This window comes from Triticum aestivum, chromosome 2B (assembly GCF_018294505.1).
Source record: "Triticum aestivum cultivar Chinese Spring chromosome 2B, IWGSC CS RefSeq v2.1, whole genome shotgun sequence".
NCBI lineage: Eukaryota > Viridiplantae > Streptophyta > Magnoliopsida > Poales > Poaceae > Triticum > Triticum aestivum.
In genome coordinates, this window is record NC_057798.1 from 219,269,259 (window position 1) to 219,275,745 (window position 6,487).

Sequence of the window (6,487 nt, forward strand, 5' to 3'; positions counted from 1 at the left end):
GCGCGGAGGGGCGCCGGGCGCGCGGGCCGCGCGGGGGCCGGCGGCGGGCCTGGCGGGCCGCGGGCGGCGCGCGGTGGCCGGGGCCACGTGGCGCTCTGCGATTCGTCCGGCGCGGCGGCTGGACGTGTCCGGCGGCGGGCGGACATGTCCGGCGCGCGGAGGTGGAAGAGGCTAGGGTTTGGACCCGAAAATTCGGAGGGGGAGGTGTATATATAGGTAGAAGGAGCTAGGAGTGTCCAAATGAGGAGCGGTTTTCGGCCACGCGGTCGTGATCGAACGACCGAGAGCATAGAGGGGAGTTTGCTGGGTTTTGGGCCACTTTGGAAGGGGTGTTGGGCTGCAAGTCAAAGAGGGCTTTACGGTTACCCGGTTAACCGTTGGAGTATCAAACGACCTTCAAATGGCACGAAACTTGACAGGCGGTCTACCGGTGCTATACCAAGACCGCTTGGCAAACCTCGGGCCATTCCGAGAAAGTTTAACGCCCGCACATGAGAAGAGGTAAAAGGGGGCGCCGGAGGACATAGGAGTGCCGGATTGCAAAACGGACAATGGGAAAAATGCTCGGATGCATGAGACGAACACGTATGCAAAATGAAATGCACATGATGACATGATATGAAATGCATATGATGACATGGCAAAGTGCAACACGCAAGCAAAAGACATGGCAACAACGACGAATAACTGGCAGACACCTGGCGCATCGAATCCGGGGCGTTACAACACTCCTCCACTAACAAGAGATCTCGTCCTGAGATCTTAGGACCGAGACGGAAGGGAAAAGGGATGAGGTAAAAGAAGAAACTCAAGAGAAGAAGTAAAGAATCGAGAGCACTCGAGAAAAAGAGAGGAACGGCGAGAATGACAAGAATCGAAAGCTCACGACATCAGATAGACTATGAAACAACTCCGGTTAGAACGAGTTAGAAACGAATAAGACTGAAAGGATTTAGGTAGCACTCTGGCTCAAACATGGGGGAATAGAACACGAGCTCGAGAGGATGGAATGGTACTTGATGAAGACATGACACAAAACCTCCGGAAGGAATTGAAAAAATTTGAAAAGAACTTAGAAGGGAGGATTGAACGGAGTTGTTGAGAAAAACAACAACGAAAAGAATAGGCTTGTTGTGGACTTATAGATAGCGTCTCAAAATTATGAGGTGATCTCCGACCACAAGCGGAAAAGATTGAATGGCTGAGAAGAACGAAGAAATGCAAAACTCCACTTCAAAAGGATATGGAGAATTAATTGCACTTTGAGACGTGAGAAGAAAAGATACTTGAACTCCATCAACAAGAATCTTGATGAACACTTGATGAAAAGATTAAATCATGAAGAACCACCATGAAGAACTCCGGTAACAAAAGAATGACGGGATAAAATGAAGGATGAAAGAATAAGATGAGCATTGCGATGATTTAGATGGGGTTCCGACGAGATGGCCGAGGACATTTGAACTCCGGAAAGAAAACACTTGGAACTAGACTTTATTCACCATGAACAAACTCCGAAGGAAGGGATTACTCGCTTGGATGAAATAAGAATAAGATTTATTGTATGCTTATCCTTCATCAAATTAAATTGATGACAAGCAATGGATTTACATATTACTTATTCTTCTTGAAAAAGAATTGAGAAGTGACATATCGCAAACTTGGGAAGGTCTTCATGAACCACCGGTAGGATTGAAACGAATGAATGGATTAATATGATAAATAAGGAAAAGACTCTGAAAGAACCACCGTGAGAATTCAAAAATGACTGATGAAAGAGACTTAATCAACGGGAAGAATTAGAAAAGCACAAAGATACTTGAGGAATAAAAAGACAAGATAATGGCGGAATCGCGAACTGGTTGAAGAATACTTGAACGAAGCACCTGGAGAATATAGAGACGACCGAAACTGAAAACTTAGAACGAAGAAATCTTCCGAAAAGATGACCTCCGGATGATCGAGAGAGAAAGTAACTCCTTAAATACTCCGGATGGATGAAAAAGAATTGCACGACTGGAAACAATTTGATAGGATAACATCGAGCTAGCACCGCGAATCTCCGGGAGAATGGACAAGATTTAGAGGAAAAACTCTTCTTCGATCTTCAAATGACGACGAGAAAAACCACCAAAATTACTGAGGTAGTCCGGGAGAATGGAAAGCGAAGGGGGTTGAGCCAACAATGAAAATGATTTGAAATCGATCTTGGAAAAGGCATGCGACTGATGAAATCATACTTACGTCAGACTTGAACAGAATTGAGAATGGCTCCGGAATAATTAGAAGAGTCAGGTAAGATCCTGGGAAAAGACCTGTGGGTTAGGGCCCACTAAAAGAAACACCGTTGGAAAGGATTGTTGAAAAGATATATGATGCACGGGAATGATTGAAATATTTGAATGAGGTGACAACCTCGAATTAATTTGAACACAGACGAATCTCCTGAGATGTCTTGAACACTCCGGAAGGATAAACTGGCGGGAGGCGAACGAGCGAGGAAAACACTTCGAGGAAAAGAATATGATCAACCCGAAAAACTTGAATTGAAACCACCGGAAAAGAAAAAGAGATGAAGAATGACAAACGAGATGAGAAATCACCGGTTGAAATAATTGATGAAAGACTGAAGAGGCTCCGCATGAATGAAATTGATGGTCGAAAGAGACTCAAACTCCGGGAAGAAGAGGGTGGGAGGGCGGGAAAAAGAAAGGAAACTTGGAAGGGGAAACCGACGAATATCTTGAAGAGAAAACACAGGTTGAAATATTTGAGTAAAGAAAGCAAAGACTTCACACGAGTAGGATGGATACTCGATTACGGACTCCGGTTCCAAGGAGAAAAAGGGGTGGGCGGGTGGGAAAAACAAGGACAACTTCGGACAGGGAAACAACATCGATCAAAAGAGCTGAGGATTGATCTTGGCAAAGATGAAGAGGCTCGAGTCGACTTGACGAGAAATGCACCGGATAAAAGAGGATGGACAACTCGCGAAACTAACCACGTGATCCTAAGGAAAAAATTGAAGGGAAGAGGAGTAGTTCAAAACACCTACGTCAAGATTCCTCACCAGAGCGACGAAGGGACTGAGGAGTAAAAAGAATTCCTACTCTCCCATATAACTAGACTCAAAAAACAGTTTTTTTCTAGACTCAACAACGGCCAAACTACACGATCAATCAAGGGGGCTCCTAGGGTCGGTCGAGGCTCTGATACCAACTTGTCACGCTCAATATGCGACCCTATCCAAAAGGAACTCGAAGGTCCCACCAAGGATAGACCCGCATATTGGAACACTTTTGCAAGGTGGATATCATTACATCAACATTACATAATAGATGGGGATACATCCAATACATACAATGTCACATGAATACAACATACAAGAACAACATCCGACTACGGATGAATCATAAACAGAAACTCAAACAATATCCACCCTGCTAGCCCAGGCTGCCGACCTGAAACCTATCCCCTGATCGAAGAAGAAGCAGAAGAAGAACTCCAAACAATCAAACATCGCTCTCGCGTCATGATCATCGCATAACCTGTACCTGCAACTGTTGTTGTAGTAATCTGTGAGCCATGAGGACTCAGCAATCCCATTACCATGGGTATCAAGACTAGCAAAGCTTAATGGGAAAGGAAGGGGTAAAGTGGTGAGGTCGCAGCAGCGTCTAAGCATGATATGGTGGCTAACATACGCAAATGAGAGCGAGAAGAGAAGCAAAGGAACGGTCGTGAAGCTAGCAATGATCAAGAGGTGATCCTGAACACCTACTTACGTCAAACATAACACATAAACCGTGTTCACTTTTCGGACTCCGCCGAGAAGAGACCATCACGGCTACACACGCGGTTGATGCGTTTTAATTCGGATCAGGTGTCAAGTTATCTACAACCGGACATTAACAAATTCCCATCTGCCACATAACCGCGGGCACGGCTCTCGAAAGTTTATACCCTGCAGGGGTGTCCCAACTTAGCCCATGACAAGCTCTCGCGATCAACGAAGGAATAGACCTTCTCCCAGGAAGACCCGATCAGTCTCGGAATCCCGGTTTACAAGACATTTCGACAATGGTAAAACAAGACCAGCAAAGCCGCCCGATGCGCCGACAATCCCGATAGGAGCTGCACATATCCCGTTCTCAGGGCATACCCGGATGAGACATCCTACGAGTAAAACCAGACCTTGAGTTGCCCCGAGGGGGCCCCGCAGTCTACTCGGTTCGGACCAGCACTTAGACAAGCACTGGCCCGGGGGGGGGGGCTAAAATAAAGATGACCCTCGAGAGAGCGACTCCCAAGGGAAAAAGTAGGTGGTGGTGAGGCAAATGGTAAAACCAAGGTTGGGCCTTGCTGGACAAGTTTTATTCAAAGCGAACTGTCAAGGGGGTCCCATAAATCACCCGACCGCGTTAGGAACGCAAGATCCGGGAACATAACACCGGTACGACGGAAACTAGGGCGGCAAGAGTGGAACAAAACACCAGGCATAAGGCCGAGCCTTCCACCCTTTACCAAGTATATAGATGCATTAATAAAATAAGAGATATTGTGATATCCCAACATATACCCTGTCCACCATGGAGAAATCTTCAACTTCACCTGCAACTAGCAACGCTATAAGAGGGGCTGAGCAAAAGCGGTAACATAGCCAAACAATGGTTTGCATAGGAAAGATGTCAAAGGTTAGAGGTTCATGGCAATATGGGATGGCTGGATAAACAGGTAATAGGTAGCGCAGCATAGCGATAGAACGAAGCAACTAGCATAGCAATGATAGTAGTGAGATCCAGGGTAGCAGTCATCTTGCCTGAAATCCCGCAAGGAAGAAGAACGAGTCCGTGAAGAAGATGAAGCCACGAAGACGAACCACACGTAGAGAACACATCCTCACGATCGCAACGAAACGGGAACTATCGAGAAGAAGCACACAACATGGTAAACACCCCACATATAGACAAGGCATGATGCACAACAAGCATGATGCATGACATAACTACATGAAGCTACTCATGGCAAGAGATGATGCAAACAAGAACAACACATCAAAGCAAGTTTAAATGAGGCCGGGAACAACATATAACAATTCCGGTAAGTCCTCATATGCATATTTCGAAATTGGTCCAGATCTGAACAAACCTTAAGTTGAAGTTGTTAAACAGCAAGTTAAGATGCACCACGATGATCTACACGAGATTCTAGTCAAGTTACATATAAAGTTCATTAGATTCGGAGCTACGACCTAGAAGATATGAGCAAAACAAGTTAAGCATGGCATTGATGCAAAATGCACCCAAACATCAAGCAAACACCTCAAAACAAGGATGCAACATGATAATATGAAACTACATGCAAAATCAATCAAGTTTCATATAGAGCACACTCAAAACGGAGCAACGGTGCAACACACACACACACACTATACAAGTCATAACAACAATCTGTCCATAACAGCAACTAGGCATCTTACAAGCATCAAAACAACAAGCTACAGCATCTCAACGTAATAACAAAAGGCATGGGAATGAAGTACAGGTAAAGCATAACAAAACATGAACACTGAGCTATCTCCAGAAATCACTAGAACATGCTCAAAAAGACGTGGAGATATTGCAAATAATAACAGTTTCAGACTTGGCAGAAATAACATCAGGTTGCAATGTTTAGAGCTATCAAACAACATGTTACAGGAACTTATCATGGAAAACAAAGGCATGGCATGAATCTACTAATTGCATAGATCAAAAGTCCCTTACTGACCATGAGCCAAAAGGGCACAGAAAATATGATGGCACCCATGTAAACATGACAAGTTATATTACAGATTCATACATGGCAGGAACAACAATAAGTAGGCATGTTGGTGAGTTTGAACCACTCACCACAGAGCAATACATGGCATGGAAAGGCAACCAACAGTAAGAAGGCATGTTTACGAAGCTAAGCATGTCAAGACAAAGGTCATAGGGTGCATGGAACACTAGCAAAACACATGGGAACAAGTGAACTTAATGTTAACAGGCTGACAGCAACATCATTTAGCAAACTTTGGAGCAAGATAACAACAAGCTACAGCAGGCTATAATTGCAACCAAGGGCATGAATGGATAGAGCAAGACATGTAGATCAAAACATGTTTATAGAACATCTCCAGATTATGCATAGAATGATTAGTAGCAACATGTTTACATAGCAACAAAATATAACAGAATCTGTCAGGAAAACAGCAACAGCAAGTACCCTACTTAACAAGCTCGATGCACTCAGCACACAACTCACAAAAATACATGGTTGGCACCACTAGAAAGATGGCATGGCATAGATCAAAACACATGTAGAGCTCATACTCATAGGATGCACACATCAATCATGGCAAAAATGACAAATGAGCATGTTATAACAGTTCCAGCAGATTAACATCAACATGCACTCTTCCAACAGCATTTCGGGCATCAAGATGAGCTCAAATGAATATGAT